Genomic DNA, 17,722 nt, shown 5'->3' with positions numbered 1-17,722 from the left:
ATGAGTCTGATAGGCAGGAACACCATGTTGTTTGTTTAGCATGTTATCACTTTAGCAGAAGGTATCAAGAAAGATGCTAGCACGAGGGTAGCATCATGAGGGAAAGAACTATAGAAGGGAGAGAGAGAGAGAGAGAGAATGCGAGGCAGGTGGTGATGACAAGAGGAAGCAGGTTTCAGAGTAACAGCCGTGTTAGTCTGTATTCACAAAAAGAAAAGGAGGACTTGTGGCACCTTAGAGACTAACCAATTTATTTGAGCATAAGCTTTCGTGAGCTAGGAGGCCAGTCCTTGCCTACAGACAGCCCCCCAACCTGAAGCAAATACTCACCAAAAACCACACACCACACAACAGAACCACTAACCCAGGAACCTATCCTTGCAACAAAGCCCGTTGCCAACTGTGCCCACATATCTATTCAGGGGACACCATCACAGGGCCTAATAACATCAGCCACACTATCAGAGGCTCATTCACCTGCACATCCACCAATGGGATATATGCCATCATGTGCCAGCAATGCCCCTCTGCCATGTACATTGGGCAAACTGGACAGTCTCGACATAAAAGAATAAATGGACACAAATCAGATGTCAAGAATTATAACATTCATAAACCAGTCGGAGAACACTTCAATCTCTCTGGTCACGCAATTACAGACACGAAGGTCGCTATCTTACAACAAAAAAATTTCAAATCCAGACTCCAGCGAGAACCTGCTGAATTGGAATTCATTTGCAAATTGGATACTATTAATTTAGGCTTAAATAGAGACTAGGAGTGGCTAAGTCATTATGCAAGGTAGCCTATTTCCCCTTATTTTTTCCTACCCCCCCCCCCCAGACGTTCTGGTTAAACTTGGATTTATGCTAGAAATGGCCCACCTTGATTATCATGCACATTGTAGGGAGAGTGGTCACTTTGGATAAGCTATTACCAGCAGGAGAGTGAGTTTGTGTGTGTGTGTGTGTGTGTGTTTTGGGGGGCGGGGGAGGTGAGAAAACCTGGATTTGTGCTGGAAATGGCCCACCTTGATTTTCATACACATTGTAAGGAGAGTGATCACTTTAGATAAGCTATTACCAGCAGGAGAGTGGGGTGGGGGGAGGTATTGTTTCATGGTCTCTGTGTATATAATGTCTTCATCGGATGCATACTGTGGAAACTGCAGAAGTGAGCTGTAGCTCACGAAAGCTTATGCTCAAATAAATTGGTTAGTCTCTAAGGTGCCACAAGTCCTCCTTTTCTTTTTACAAGAGGAAGTGTTATAGACATCTTCACCTGAATGTCTTGCTGCCAGCTCAAACATGACATGGCCAAACCCAAGTGCTTGATCTTTTCTCCCAAGTCTTATCAGTGATGACTTGTAAACTATGTTAAAATATCAAGCTATGACTTTAAGTTTCTAAAGGGCTTCCTGGTCCTGCTTGCAGGGTAGGGGGTCTCTGTAGGGAAGCATGAGATCTGGGTCTTCAGAGTCAGGTTGCAAAGAGGCAACGGGAACGGGAGAGAGGAGCTTTCCTGACTCTTCTCTCTTATCACATCAGCCCCATGCCCTCTCTTCCGCTCGGCCTGCCTCCATCGCCCATTTGTCCACTGCTCTCACCCGTACTGCCCTTTGCACACAGAGCTATCTATCCCCTTCCATTCTCACCCACTTCTGCTGTGACACCGGTGAGAAACCGGCAGCAAATTACAGCCAGGAAGTGGGGCAGGATGGGCTGCTGAAGCTGATCCTCTTTATTCGGCCTGTGAAAACACCTGTACTCATTGTCACTCCCTCCGTCCTCCCCGTCTCCCCTGGTTACGGCCACTCGTTGCACCTTGGCTTCATTAGTACGTAAGGTCTCTGGGGCAATGGTGCTTTCACGGGGCCTGGCAGGCCCTGGATCGCGGCCTCTGGGCGCTCCCAGTCACGCAGAGAGTCCTACCGACAGACGGGCAACACGAAGGGCGAGTGAGAGAAGGAGCAGCCACAAAAGAGCGAGTGAAAGAGAAACACGCGCGCGGCGCAGAAAACAATCGGAGATGCACGAGGAGGAGAGCTTGTGCATCCTGGCACAGGTAAGAGCCGCCAGCGTTCCCGCCGAGCTGCTTAGATGGGATCAAACGCCAGCGTGAATGGGGAAATTCAGGTGCCTAGTGCCAGGCAGCCAAGGTGGCATCGCCTCACCCCTCCTTTGTACCGCATAGGCTGGAATCGAAGCTGAAGCTTCCGGGAGCATCTTTTATAGGAGGCCTTTGTTCTTTCCCACAAGAGGGACTGTATTGTACCCACCTTTTCACACACAGAAACCCCATGGACTTCAATGAGCGCCCTTGCCCTGAGCTTGCAGAATGGAGCCCTAGGAAAATCAAAGGAGTTTGGGAGCCAAAATTAGGCTCAAAGCTTCCTGCCTTGGGGCCTGTTCCACATGCGGTGAGTGCACTAGCCGGCCCTGGGAGAATGCAGGAGGGGGAAGGGGCTTTGTTTTTAGCTTCCTGATGCAGGGACTGAATCGAATCCCACCCACATGGGTAGCAGTAACTCTAGCCGAGTCTAGGTGAGATCGGAACGAGGCCCTCAGCATTCACCCCAAGGATCAGAGACTGGGGGTGGGGGGCTGTTATACCACTGCAAACTCATGCTGGCTGCTCTGGATTGCCTGAGATCAGAATCAGGCCGAGCGAGAGGAGTCTGTGATGGGATGGCAGCAGGAAAACGGGAGACCCCAACGTGGACACAACTCTTCCAAAGCTCAAAAAAGATATTCGGGGTGAAGGTTCAAATCCTCTTTGCTCATGACGCATAAATTAAGATTGGACGTTTTTCTAGTTCAACCACCAGATACGAGCTGGCTGCAGCAGGGCCTGTGTTTCACAGAGGGTCAGACTCTATTATCACAATGGTGCCTTCTGGCTTTAAAATCTATAAACTGGATGCTTCTTTGTCCTCATTTTAGAGTTTTCTTCTCTCAAAGGCAGTTACAGAGACACAAAGGTCTCTCTGGGCTGTAGTTAAGATCCTTTCCCAGTAGCTGTGCCACTGCAGACCCATGCACCAGAAACTTCACATGTGTGAACTTCGGACAGGAGAGCGGGTTTTTCGCCACAGAAACAGAGCTTGCCCCATCTTCTGGTATTATGATCCTATGGAACTAAACTAATCCAGGTTGCACAGGGCTACACATATACCTCGCATACACCACGCACCAGCTCCCATGTTCACTGGCACACGCCCATTCACACCACACCATGCGGCTCAGTTCACACACCACCCCACTCACACTTGTTGACACACATTAACTATACCCATCCTGTCTCGTGCCCCACTCCTCCCATGCACACACCACACACTTCCATTCACACATTCTCTCTCCCAGTCTCTCCTCCCCTCACATTATCTCCTGCCATTCCATACCCTCAGTGACACACACACAACCACACATATCACACTCCCATTCACACCATGGGTACCACTGGCCTTCAACTACTGCACATCAGGATCACATTTCGACTCTTACATGCAAACCATTTCCATGATAATTGTCTTTTCTCATCCACTGTTGTAAACATGGATTAGGAGCCGAGAGACAGAGATGAGCCTTCACTGTGGATTAACCTGCATGTTGTTTTTTGTGACAACACCAATATAAGATCCAGACTTCTGTCCCTTGCAACGTGACAGCTACCAAACAGCTGGTTCCCAGCTCCCTCAATTAGAGCTTCAGAGAGATTCTATATAGAGCCACTAGCCTCTAGCCCTCCCTGAGAAGCTGCTGCAGCTTCGAGTCCTTCCAAGCACCCAGATTCCTCGGCATTCCCATGAAAACCTGACGTCTGCCTGCACAGAGAGCATCAGTGCGTGCTCTTGTGATTGGCTTTAGTGCACCAAGGTGAGAGCTGCCAGACAATCTCCGGGGGTTGGAGGCAGGGCAGAGAGATCTGTGATGCGGGGACTTGACTGCATCCCATGGGCAAGGAATAAGTCAGGGTTCGACGCCCTTCGTGCCTCGTAGACTGGGGGCTCAGCCAGCCCCAGGGTGGCCCGTTCAGACTCAGTTCCATCTCTGGGATACACTCACCCCCTTGCCACGCATCGCCCCGGCACACAGCTGGGCACTCAGGCTCAGCCACGTGGCCCTGGACGTTCCCTCCCCCGTGGGGTCAGTTACACCCAGCTCGGTTCTCCCAGGCATAGCACTTCACACCCGCCTTGCACACTGCACAGGTATACACAGCCACGCAAGCATCAGGACAGAGGGAGAACCCCTCCCGCCCAGGTGCAAACCTGTGACACAGCTCAGCTCCTCCTCCCTCCCCTGGCTGAACAAGGGCAGGGCAGGGGCAACACCTGGATTGTGCGGCAGGAACTGAAGGTGGAAAGGGGGGAGGTCTGAGGCCCTGGGAATGGCAGATCCTTCCTATGGGCAGCACAGGATCGGGCACAGCAGCAGGAGCTGGTGAGAGGTATGCCCGCAGCAGAGCAGAGATAACAAGAGGGTGAGTCCGATACACCACCACCAGCCGATGTGCATATGGACGGGGCGGGGGAGTGGGTCAGGGAAGAGCTGACAATAGCAATGCCTGGTGTAGTGGGTGTATTTTTCCCTCCAAGGACAGATAGACCATGGCTTCCCCAGGTTCTTCGGCGTGGTAACTCCCTTCCCCCCGTCACACCCCTGCCAACCCTATCGACTTGTTTACAATCCACGCTGCACATCCCCAAGCTCCCCCAGCCAGGAATTAGCTCCAGAATGGTAAATTACACGAGCCAGAAGGTTTGATGGAACGAGCCCATTGGGTGGCTTGGAGATGCTATTAATGGAGAACTTTCACTAATTGCTTTTGTGTAATTGGGGGCTGCTAGGCAGAACTGGGTAATAAACGAGACCCAATTACATTTTCTCTTGGTATTTATTTTATTAAGTAGAATTCTTCAGCTGATGAAGGGCCCCAAGACAATGGCTCATGGCCTAGTGGAAGGGTCGTTTAATTCCCCCCTTGGGAAAGCACAGAGGGAGCTTTTCCCAGGTGCACAGACTAAACCTCTGCACCACGAAAGAAGCCCAGGCTCCCACCCCCATTGTCTGTCCCAGCTAACGTAAGTTCGGGGCAGGGACTTTCTTTTCCTGCATGTCTGTGCTGTGCCTGGCACAATGGGACCCCCGACACAACAGGGGCCTGATCTCAGTTGGGTTCTGTGCAGTCCCTGGCCCAACGGGGGCCTGATCTCAGTCGGGGTCTCTAGGTGCTACCATAGCAAATGTAACGAGTGGCTGGTACATCCACAGAGAAGAGTTAATAGTTTGCCTTGCACGGGTTCATGGGGGAGGCCACAGCTGCATCTCTTTCTCCCATCCCTGCCCCCCACCCTTAACAAACCTGGGTGGCAAATGCTCATAGTGCTCCTGTGAGCGCTAGTCAGGGGGCCCAGCTAACGCACCTGCCAGCGCACAGAGGCCTGTGCCTGACGTACCCAGCCAGCTGGGAGGTGTGGCCAAGCCTGCACATACGGTGAGGACAGCGTTTGGAAGAAGCAGTATGGAGCAAGGCTGCAGGAGAAGTGGTTTGTACTCCAGATCACTCGGCCAATTGCCACGCATGCTGGATGGCTCCTGCACTCAGCTGCTACCGCTTTGCTCCCTGCTGGCGTATGCCTCTGTCATGGGGCAGAATCCTACCAGAATCCAGCCCTTGGCTGTCCAGCTCATCCTGCGTTCCCTGCACCAGAGAACATTCACATTACGGCATCACCTGGGCGACAGACTTCAGAGTCTCTCCATTCATGAAATGGACAAAGTGAAACCCATACACGCGCCCTGTCTAACGGAGCAATTATCTATGGCACGCCTCGCTGCAGTGTCTAAGCACCAGGGTATCCAAGGCACTGCTTCAGAGTCAGTGAAGTGACTGCTAGGCAAATTCGAAGGTGGGGGGGGGGAGGTGAAGTGTCACTTTTCTTGAAAAATTATTCGTAAAAATTGGTTAGTTTCTTTAAAAAGACCCGGATTTATGAATATTCTTGCAGACTTACAGGCCATGTGAGATTCGCCAAGACTCATGGGTTCACATTATTCATGCTGGCTACTGAATAGTTGTGAAAATGCTCCTGAATTCTAAGTATTGCATGAATCACTATCGGTCCTAACTTTTATACCAGACAGGGGGTTAGTTGCTTTCCATTGCAGGCCTGTCTAAAATATTTCAGCCAGGCTGGCAGGGAGCAGACAAAAGCACCATGAGGCTCAGCTAACCAACCCCAAATAGCTAGCCATCAAAGCAAACAGCATGTGAACCAACTATCTGGCAAAACTTTTGAGGAACTGGTCTGTCCCTAGGGATGCAGGACGGGTTTGTGCACAGCTGGTGTCCAAGACAGAGGCTAGATTCAGAGTGAACAGCTTTATCAATAACTAGCGCAACCAGCTGGACTGTTAGCACTGGGCCAAAGTCCTCAGCCCCCCTACTCAGGATTTAGCCACTCTTTCCTCAGCAAAGTCTGCTGAAGAGACCCCAGGATGTAACCAATCAATTATTTATCGTTGTTGTGGCCAATCACTGAAACGGTCCATTTGGAGAATGACTTCCAGTGCTTCCTTGAGGAAGTCTTTAACAAGACTGGTTTTAGAATCAGAGAAATGTGGGGCTGGAAGGGACCTCGAAAGGTCGTCTAGTCCAGTGGCTCTCAACCAGGGGCACGTGTACCCCTGGGGGTACGCAGAGGTCTTCCAGGGGGTACATCAACTCATCTAGATAGTTGCCCAGTTTTCCAACAGGCTAAGTCAAAAGCACTAGCGAAGTCAGGACAAACTAAAATTTCCTACAAACAGTGACTTGTTTATACTGCTCTATAGACTGTTAACTGAAATGTAAGTACAATATTTATATTCCAATCAATTTATTTTATGATTATATGGTAGAAATGAGAAAGTAAGCACTTTCTCAGTAACAGCGTGCTGTGACACTTTTGTATTTTTATGTCTGTTTGTGTAAGCAAGTAGTTTTTAAGTGAGGTGTAACTTAGGGGTACGCAAGACAACTGAGACTCCTGAAAGGGGTTCAGTAGTCTGGAAAGGTTGAGAGCCACTGGTCTAGTCCAGCCCCCTGCACTGAGACAGGACCAAATAACCTAGACCATCCCTCACAAGTGTTTGTCCAACCTGTTCCTAAAAAAACTCTGATGGGGAATCCCACAATCTCCTAGGTCACCTATTCCATAGCTTAACTCTCCTTGGAGTTAAAAAGTTTTTCCTGATATCTAACCTACGTGTCCCTGGCTGCAAATGAAGCCAATTCCTTCTTGTCCTACCTTCAGTGGACATGGAGAACAGCTGATCGCTGTCCTGAGTATAACAGCCCTGAACATATTGGAAAACTGTTATCAGGTTCCCCCCTCAGTCTTCTCTTCTCTAGACTAAACATGCCCCGTTCTCTACCTCTTCTCTGGAGAATTGCAGTCGGACCCGGCCCAGCACCAAACCACGAGCTAGAAACACAAATCAGATCTTAGCGTGAAGGGAGTGAACCTCCATTCCCTGGCCTGTGCATTGCTCCTCTCCCGGCCGTACTGCTCGGCGTGCCGGCCATTCAAACTCCTGCCAGGGAAGGCACGTTTTGGACCCTGCACACAGTCCCGCAGTGGATTGAGCCGTCAGGTTTGTAGCTCCTTAGAGCCAGGGAAAGTGACCCTGACCAATACACAGTCATGCACATCAGCTCTCCTCACGCCTCTGGCCTTATCAGCACCTCCGCTGCCCCACCCCCTTCCCAGCTAGCACCACCCATGCCCGGGAAGGGGGCAGGATCGCAGTGAAGGCTGCCCAAAGAGGGCAAACTGGGTGCATGATAGAAGCAAGGAACGGGCGCCAGGCTGTGGCTGAGTCATTCAGGTTAGGGACTGTTCTGTCGATGCCACCCAGAGTCTGGGTCTCTCTCAGCTTCCCCTACGGCATGTTTTGTTCTGAGGAGAACGGGGGGGACTTCCCAAAGCCCAGAGCAGCACCTTAGCCAGTGCAGATGTATCATTTAGACTCAGTCTTCAGCCTTGTTCACACAAACCGAAACGTTACCCCAGAGGAAATCAAACCGATTTAGCTAACCTAGGGCAAACTCCTTGGGGACACGCTTCTATCAGTTTGAAAATGGCTCTACCGGTTTAGCTGGTGCTTGTGTAAATTTATCAACACAAATTCAATGGATATAAGCCAGCTTTACGTCAATTTAAGAGCATCTGTAACCCACACTCCTCCTGGGTGTGGTGCTCGGTCCCCTCTAATGGCACCGAGACCACTTAGAGATGAAAGAGTCTGCTACTGCCTTAGCTAAGGGCCATGGGACTTTTAACTCTTGCAGTAGAGGCTCATGCATTAGCTCCAGAGGTCCCAGGTTCGATCCTGCCCGCCGACGACCGGGGTCTGTCGATGTTGCACATCCACACGCAAAGTCACACCTGTTGAAGAAAACGAGTTCGGACTCGTCCATTTAACGAAACTGGTGCTGGGTCTGTTTGTGTGTGTGCTCACCTACACGCACCAGGCCTTACAATGGAGCAGGAAATACTGTGTCAGGAGCAAGCTTTCTTGTGCCATTCCGGCTGCTCCCCGGGATCAGCCAGGCTGGGGGCGAGCCCGTGGAACGGTCCATTGGAGTGGGTCAGGGCTGCTGCTGCTGGTCTCAGAGGCACACCAAAACAAGCAAGCAAGCGACTCAGGTTCCATTCCTGTCTCAGGTGACGATTCAGATCAGTTTCTTGTTTTATCCAAGGCCTTTGGGGAAGGGCCTCTTGTCATTTTGCTATTTGGCCATCCAGCACCCAGCGTGGAGGCCTTCAGGCCCATCTACACAATGTAAATTACGAGTTCTGAGGGAGCCTTCGAAGGAGAATTAAATCTCATTTTCTGAAGAGCCCTTTTGCCCATGTGGCTTGGCTCCCCCCTGAGAGCAGCACGCTTCCCGGCGCACTCGGCTCCTTTGTTGCTGTGGAGATGTGCAAACATGGGAAATGCATCACGCGGTGGAGAGAGCCGGCCGAAGCCCACAGCTTAAGCAGAATCCGAGAGGCAACAGAGGCAGAGAGAGGCGACGTGATGTACCCAGCATTCAGCCACCTGGGGGCAGAGCTGGGATTAAAACCAAAGAGCTCCCCCGCCCGCCCCCACGTCATGCTCCCCAATACGGATGTTGCTTTAGCACTCCGATATCATTGAAGACAGAGACAGAAAAACCTCAGCCCAAGAAGCACAGCTGCCTACCTGTTTGTCTGCTTACCGAGCTCTCGCTGCTGCTGCATCTGAGTAGCCTCCCAATCCTGATCAGATTGCACCTTCTTGGCACCCTGTCAGGAGGGGGGGGGGGTTTTTCCCCATTGTGCAGATAGTGAACCAAGGCACAGGGAAGACTCGCCCAGATTCACGCAGGGAGGCTGAGCCGGGAATCGAACCCACATCACGGGTCCCAGCCCAGCGCTTTAACCACGAGACCCCATGTCATTCCATGCTACCGGCAATGCGTGGGTGTGTGTACAGATGTGTGTATTGCTATGAAACCAGGCAGGCGGTACTGCTCTCCCTGATTTTCCAGGGCCTCATTTGCACAGCACATTACCACACAAACCTTTTCTCCTTCCTATGGGCCCACCTACCCCCCTCACCCTTTCCCTCCTCACCCCGTCTCCAGTTCCATCTCAAGCCCCTCTCCCCGGTACCCTTTCCTGCTTCGATTTGCTCCCATATTTTACCGCTGAGCCTGCTGTCACTCACATAACCTTGCCTGTTTAGTAATTTGTGGCAATAAAGTGTCACTGTAGGGAAAAAATACAGCATCCCAGTGGCGTATAAATCTCCAGTCCATAAATTGCACAGTCCCGGCCCGCGCCCCTCCCCTCTCTTTTTATGTAAGTGTAACCATCTAGGAAGAAAAGGAGCCATGCTGGTGTGTGATCTTACAGGAGAGCGGCGTCCTAGCCGCCTTCGTTAGGGACCCTGACGAGTGCAGAGCGGCTGGCGTGTGACTGGAGCCATGGGGCCTCGGCAGAGGCTTCCCAGAGCCAGCCAGTAATCAAGAGATTCTAACTAATGAAGAAATGAGTTGCTGAGACGCACTAGTGACTATTCCAGGCTCCCTCCCTGCCACCCTGTATCGGCCTCACTACACCAGGCTGCAAAGCAAACACAATCCAGGGATGGATTAAGCAATCCAGGGTCCCACGGGCAGCATGATGTGGACCCCCCTTCCTCTGCCCCTGCCCCCACTTGGAGAGGCCCCTCCCCAACCGGAGAGGCAGGGGCAGCAGCATAGGGGCCCCCTTGGGAGATTCTGCCCCCTTGGGAGTAACATGGGTCCCCCCCTCTGATTCAGAGAGTCCAGGGGAGGAGCAGGGTGGCTCCCCAGCACGTACCCCAACAATCATGGTTTATTTGCTGAACGCGTGGGACTCAGTGCACCTGTCTCCTCCGTCACACACTAAATCCTCTACCAGGATGCTGCTGGCACGGGCTCCCCAGAGAAGTGGGCCCTGGAGCTTGCACCCAATTGACACATCTGGGGCAACTCCCATGTCCAATCTACTGTCACAGGCTCTGTGCAGACTCAGGCAGATACCCCTGCATTGGTTACATTCAAGTCACATTTTCAAGGTTTCTTTGCAAGCATGTGGGCTAGAAACTGTCTTTTAGTGGGAGCGGAGATTCTGGTGTAATCACAGGAGCTGGGTCCACAGGCACAGGCCTATGGCTTCTCCTGCCCCTGTCAGTAACAGCAGTAAGGGGCAGACCCCACCCACCCTTCTCCCCCGTTCCTTCTCGGATTGCAAAGGGCTCTGCCCAAAGCACAGAGCAGTCCAATGCTGCTGCCAGCGGAGGGGGGCAAGGCTGGGGACCCTGCACGGAAGCAGGGGGAGGAGGGAGTGGTGCAAACCCTTGCAGAGCCAAACCCAAGGAGAGCCACCGGTGCCGAGGGAATGTGGGGGCGCACCAGGTCTGATTCCCCCGCCCATGCTGGGGGAGGAACACGCAGCACTGCATTGCCAGCACACGTTGTCCCCAGCTGCAGGAGCTAGGAATGGGAAAGGAGGGTCTTGGGGCAGCCAGATGTGGAGTGGGGCCAGGAGAGAGAGCGCTCCCCGATCGATCCCCATCCCGCCTAGAGCGCTCAGTCCGAGTCACCGGGAGGACCTGGCTGCTGGAAAGGAGAGAAAGGGAGCGAGAAGAGAGGGAGGCTGGCACGGAGAGAGTGAGAGGAGCTCTGTCTGTTGGAGGCACCGCTACAGCATGGCGGCCCTCGAGAAACGGCCTGGCCCCAGGTTGGCACCTTCTTGCTGGGGTCTGGACTGCTCTTCGCCAGACATGGGAGAATGACACTCTTGCTGAAGGATGCTACTTTTACCAGAAAAATACTGTTTGCAATAGGAGATCCAGCATCATCAGTAAGGGTTCTACCACACGGCAGGTCTCAGCATTCTCCGGGGACATGCGTTACTCCGTGGCTATTGCTCACAGACATTCCCCTATCAATTTTCAAACTATCAATACCAGTAAGAAATACAGTCATCTCTTTCATGTCTACTGGACAAGAGGAATGGTTTGTCTGACGCGCTCAGACATAGCTACTGCTAGGAGAAACCCATGAGCCACAAAAGCAATCTAGGCTACGGACTATCCATATGCACCCACCAAGCAGTGCATCCTACCTTGCTTGCTTTCTTCTTCTTTATAGCCAGCAGTATCTAGTGTCATTTTGCTGCTATCCTTCTGGCTGTCTGCACGCTTGCAATTTGTTTCGTGTACACACACACACAATCTCAGGATAAGAGCACCAACACGTACCCATCATGCAGAAAGCGAGGGGGTCCTATATCAAAGTTCTGTCCCTGTTCTGGTGTCTCTACTGAAATCCCGAACATTGCTTATGACTATAAATACACTTGTGAAATTTCATAGCCCGTCTAAAGCCCATACGTGGTTTTATCAAGAATGCATTTGCTTCCAGTCTCGCCCACTCGTCAACGGGAAACACGGGCAACAGCTAACAACTCCCTGGAGAGGGACAAAACCCAAACAAAGGGAGAGTGAAGGATGTTTGGAATGTTCTGCATGAGCATTAAAAACACCGTCAGGAAGAGACGCGTCCCCCCACGGGCTCAGGAATGGTGTGCGACATGGGGAGAAATACGTAAGACAGGCATGAAAATGAACATGCTGCCAATAGAGATGAAACCCATCAAACAAGCCGCTAACCACCAAACCAGACAAGTGCAAATGACCTCCTATCTTCCCCCCTTCCCATGTGCCATCCACAAGTGAGAACAGACAGCGCCGGCCATTCAAAGCCGCGCAACGTTGCACAGGCTGCAGAGCAGAACAGCAGCATATGGACAGCTGCCCCAAGTCACACACGCTCTGGGATGATGCCGTGTGATGTGCCACCGAGGCTGACTGAGGCAACAGCCATTCACGGGAGCAGCTAGGGGGCAAGGAAAACAACAGAGCATAAGCCACCCCAACTCTCATACATGAGACAGGACAGGAGGAGAGATTCTTCTTTGGCTTCTGCACCCCCATCCCCAGCTCCCTGTAGAAACACGGGCTCAGTCTCCCCTCCCTTACACTGGTCTCTATCACTCAACCCAAGCGAGGACTTCAGCAATTTCCTGCAGAACAGGCCCGGAACGGAACTAACCCCTTTCACTTTTTAGCCTCTCCACCATCCCTCACTGCTCCCCAGGGGGAAAAAAACACTTGCACCCACAATTGCAGGCACACTGAGGATCCCGACTGAGCTGATTTCCCAGAGTGGCTCCAAGCAGCCAGCTGTTTTGCCCTCCCGGCGCTAGTTCTAACCCCCAAGGGCGCCACTGGGTTTGGGTGGGAAGGTCTGTACCCAGAGCATGCTGCGTCCAGTGCAGCACAGCATAGTAAAGCATGGGACAAGCATGGCAAAGGCACGCAGATCATCAAGCCATTGAAACCCGCCTGCCTGAGGGCTCAGCTGAACACTCCGGCCCCATGGAGAGTGCTAGGAAACGCATTTAAGACCCCGGAGAGACATTAGATGACTTTGTCGTCCACGGGCTCATTTGTCCGTTCAAAGACTGGTGCAAGGAAGTGTGGTCCAGGGTTGAGGGGGCTAATCTAGGACACCTGGGTTCAATCCTTGGCTCAGCCACTGACTTCCTGTGTGACCTGGGACATATCATTTATTCGACCCTATGGCTCATTTCCCCACCCGTAAAATGGGGAGAGGACCGTACCTCCCTGGAGAGGGTAGAGAGGCTAGAAACTATAAGGACCGTGAGGCACTCAGATACCGTGGTGCTTAGCACAATGTACGTACCCAGAGAGAATACCTGTTGTGGCTGTGAAGTCCTGAGTGGCCACTGGTGTGTAGCATCGTGATCAATACAAGGTTATTCAGAGGTCCCAAGGCCAGAAGGGACCATTGTGATCCGCTAGTCGGACCCCCTGCAGAGCGTAGGCCAGAGACCTGCCCCACCATACTTCCCAGAGCAGGGAATTTAGCAAAACATCCAACCTTGATTTACAAAATGGTGAGCGATAGAGAATCCTCCATGCCCCTTGGTTAATTGCTCCAGTGGTTAGTTCCCCTCACTCCTCTGTTCTTCTCCACCTTGGGTAAGTGGGTAATTCAAGTGCTGCTGAACCCCTTGGTATTGACGCAGATGCAACATGTAATTCCAGGTCGCTACTGCCTTGCAGAGTAATGAAGATCCTTTCCAAGGTGACCACTCTCTGAGACTACTTTTCATTTGCACCTCGCACTTCAGGGTCTGCTAGCTACCAGGCAGGCTCCAACCCAGGCAAACTGAACTGCAGTGTGCATAGGAGAGGGGGGAAGACTGTGGGGACTGGTCCTCCTGCCAGGCCGGCATCTTCCCAAAAGAGTGCGGCAGGGCTAATCCGGGGTGCCGTTTATCACAATTCATACAGAAGCTCCTCTCCCACACACAGGCGGATGCAGGAGAGGTGGAAGCACCTGTAATTGGGACTAGCCCTGTGCAAAATGCATTCCAGGTAATGAAACAAATGATCCCCAGACGGATGGATTTGCAGCTCCCCCTTTCCTTGACCTATTGCTGTTTGGCTTAGACAGCTCAACGTGGTCTTATCAGCAGATCAGTTTGCAGCTGCGGCGCTCTGCCAGCCTCCCTTGTTCCAGAGCACTGGGTAATATATATATTTTTTTAATATTTATGGGCCAGATCACATGCCTTATGAAGCCAGGCCTAAATCATTCCTCCACCCGCCCGCACCTCCAAGATCCTGTGGAATGTGTCTGCTATTAAACACACAATTAGCCTGCATTTACAAATCTGCAAAAGGCTCTGGCCAGCCATTCATCGCTCACCAGTGGGGATTTTAATCCTCCCACCAGATGAGTCCATCTTGTTCACCGTCTAATTAGCCACAGGCAAGCCAATTCCATCGGAACCGGCTGCAGGGCCACGAGCCACCACAGTACTACAGCCTCGTCCTTGGAGACAGGGAGACGGGCTGGGGTCTTTGGACCTGACCGAAGTCGAGCTCCCTTTGCAACAAGAAAATGTCTGAGTCCTGCCAGCTCTGGGACACAGGCAGGCCAGCTGCTGCGTGCCCTCAATTTCCCTTGACCTTGGTGAGAGGTCCTGCTGACGCTGCGGGGGCCGAAGTGGGAAGACGGGGACATCCCTCCCCTCCTTAGAGCCCCGCAGACCCAGAACTGTGCAGAGGAGAACACGCTTCTTGAGGGCAGAGAGAGCCACGCGGTATCCCCTCTCCCCCAGCCACGTGGCCTTTGGGAGGGAGAAGCCAGCCCAGGGGCAGGTCAAGCCAGAACTGTTTGACGCTGCTGATGTCATCAGATTGTTTCCCGACGTTTGCACCCTGAGTGTTCCACCCTCTGTGCCGATTGACTGCTTGCCTCAACCCTCACCCACACCCCACCTTCCACCTAGCCAATTCCCGGCTAGCGTAACCCCATGGAGAGGATTTCAATCACAAAACAAATGCGGAACTGACATGCCATTTGCCCCCATCGTAAATTGGTCCCTCTGCTCGTGCGGCAGACCCCTCCCCTCCATCTTTTGTCTATTTACATTGCAAGCTCTTTGGAGCAGGGACTGTCTCTTGCTTTATGGGCTGTCCAGCACCTTGCACAATGGGGCCTGATTCTGCACTGCCATAATCCACAGATAAAGCCCCCCAACACTTGGCGAGCCTGGAGCTTTCAGACCCTGCTCTTGCAAGCTGCTGGGCAGCGCCAACGCCAAGGAGTTGGTCGAATGTGGCCAGCTGACGTCAACAGGAGCTGACCACACTCAGCACCCTTTGCGGGAGGTGCTCTGCTCCTGGCAGGATCAGATCCCAGTCTCTCTGGTTGGCATACATATTCTGCACGCATCCCACTTCTCCCACTAAATGAGCATGCAGCCAACAGGCTAGAAGAATACCAGCCCAGCAGGGATTAACAGAAAGGCCCAGATGGAATGTGTCCAATGCTGATGCAGGCCTCGGGAATGATACCACCTTGGAGGGAATCACTCCACAACCAGGGCTGGATCGGTGCTTTGATGCTGTACGACTGCACCAGGAAAGGGATAGGATCAAAACAGATCGGGGTGCGTCGGGTATCCCGGATGGAGAGCCAGGAGCACCACTGCTCAGAACCACCACTAACCCAGGCCCCTCTCCCTGCTGCCTGGCTCAGGTGATTCTAAAAGCAACGTGGCAGAGCCGGATTCGTACTCCTCCACTGCTGAGCATCAGTGAGCGCCAGGGGATGTATCATTCAGCAAAGCCAAGGAGAGAACAAGCAGTGTTTAACCATTAGCATGCGTGTAGGGAGACCCTTAATAAACTATTTTCCCTCGTTCCTGTCTGCCTTGCTCCGGGCCACTAATCCAATTGAGCAGAGCTCTGTGCTTGTAACAAAGCTGTGATACATTTGTCAGATCCCTGACTAGACCCATGGCTAATTTTACAACACTAATTTATCTTAGCATATTAGATCGCTTTAATTTCGTCCTCCCGGATCCCATTACCACCGCCGTACCTTGTAGCCAATGTGTACCGGGAATTGCTGTTATTAGCAACGCACTCCACTGGAGATGCCCCGCAAATAACGGGAGCAACAAGCAATCCAGCCATCAGGCCAGCATGCACTGAATCAGAAAGGGAAGCAGGCCAGCCCGCCAGGAAAAGGAGGCGGCAGAAAGAGGAGGAAAAGGTGGCACCTGGACATAGACAAATGGGACGAAATAAAGGCCCAGGGTCAAACTCTACTTTTGGTGACGCTGGAGTAAATCTGGAGCGTCTCCGCCGGCAGCAAGGGGGCCACACTAATGTAAACGTGGAGCCACTCTAATGCTTGCAACTGGGAAAGCCGGGGTGTAAATGCAGAGCGACTCCCCCGTGTTATGCAAACAATGGCAAGTCCAATTTGGAAAGTCATCCTGCCCTGCAGTCTAGGGACAGATACATATTTTTTAAATGCAGCCACCCAGAACTATTAACGACCTCACTGCTTCTGACGGGGTTCCAAATTCAGTTCAAGGAGTTCTCCCCTGCGTTAGTCAGAACAGTCCCAAAACACCTCTGGGCAATCTCATTCTACCCATCTAGACTGTGATGACCCGTTCCTGTGTCACTACACAACATCTGCACATGGTGACAACAGTCTTGGATCGCAACGCTGAGAAGGAGACAATTCGATCTAGGGAGAGAAGGGCCAGCTGCTCCCCACAACAGGCTGTGTCAGGGAGGCAGAATGCAATTTCTTATGTGCTGAACACTGGCCAGAGCGGTAGGTGAAACCCGCCTGCCAAGGGTAGAGGTGATACTCAGCCAGCGAAAGCCATCAGGAGTCGGGCTTTTCATCAAAGATGGCGCAGCATCCCTTGCACTGGTTCGGGACTGACTGAGACACCTGCCTGTTTGAAATAAACAGAACAGGAAAGCAAAGTTGGAGAGTCTCCCAAAAAAATGCTGACCCTGCTCAGCTTAAGAACTAACGTTGACGCCGCTTATCCAAGAATCAAGCCCAAGACCTGCTGGCAGGAAACCTTCCTCCAGAGACCCCTTCCATGGGCACTCTGAGATCTGCACTTTTGTGTGTCGCCCACCTGAAGCCGGATGTCTCTTCCCACGAAGCTAAATAACTCAACAAACGGTAAAAGCACGGTCTAAAAGCTCCAAATAAATAACAAGTCAGCACCTGCCTCCTTGGCAGTCAGCATCAGGAGGAGAGGCCTGGAGGTGCGGGACACGGCACACTAGATTCCGAGCTCCTGGACCGCTCAGTGATGCACATTCTGGCAGCGATGCTCAAAGTGAAACAAATGGGTCTGTGACTAAACAACCTCTTACCTTTCCACCGGTCTGAATTCCCAGGGGCGTCCCCGATTTCTCATCAAATTCCTCAGGATTCCTCCACACGCTGCACTTGACCCTGGTGGGGTAGAACTGGGATTTCCTTTGAAAAGGAAAGAGAAAACTACTGTCAGAGATTGGCACTTCTACTTTGTCACCACCATTTTTCCAGGTGGGATTTCCCATGCTCACTCCTCTGGGTGGGGACCCGCTTCTGGCTGAGACTTGGTAGCTGATGGCCAGACCAGCTTGCGCAGCTCATCTAGGTAAAAAATAATTCTCATAGGATTGTTGCTGCCCCACCCCAAAATGTGTGTTAAATTTCATTAGTTCAACGTATACATAAAATGTACGCATACAACGACACATAAAAGGACTGC

At 52.1% G+C, this 17,722-nt stretch overlaps 1 protein-coding gene across 3 annotated transcripts in view; it reads right to left on the bottom strand.

The window, feature by feature from the left end:
• The window catches only part of CNTFR (ciliary neurotrophic factor receptor), a 462,459-nt gene that overhangs the window by 361,584 nt on the left and 83,153 nt on the right, over positions 1 to 17,722 (bottom strand). For 2 of the 3 annotated variants that reach the window (XM_073343356.2, XM_073343355.2), the window contains exon 1: positions 17,340 to 17,420. The gene's annotated coding sequence lies outside the window, so the exon portion shown is untranslated. Of the gene's footprint in view, positions 1 to 17,339; positions 17,446 to 17,722 lie in introns of those variants that run through there. The other variant, XM_073343357.2, reaches the window with a different exon arrangement.

Source organism: Lepidochelys kempii, chromosome 5, assembly GCF_965140285.1.
Source record: "Lepidochelys kempii isolate rLepKem1 chromosome 5, rLepKem1.hap1, whole genome shotgun sequence".
NCBI classification, from domain to species: Eukaryota; Metazoa; Chordata; order Testudines; family Cheloniidae; genus Lepidochelys; species Lepidochelys kempii.
This window is presented reverse-complemented; position numbering and strand designations above follow the sequence as displayed.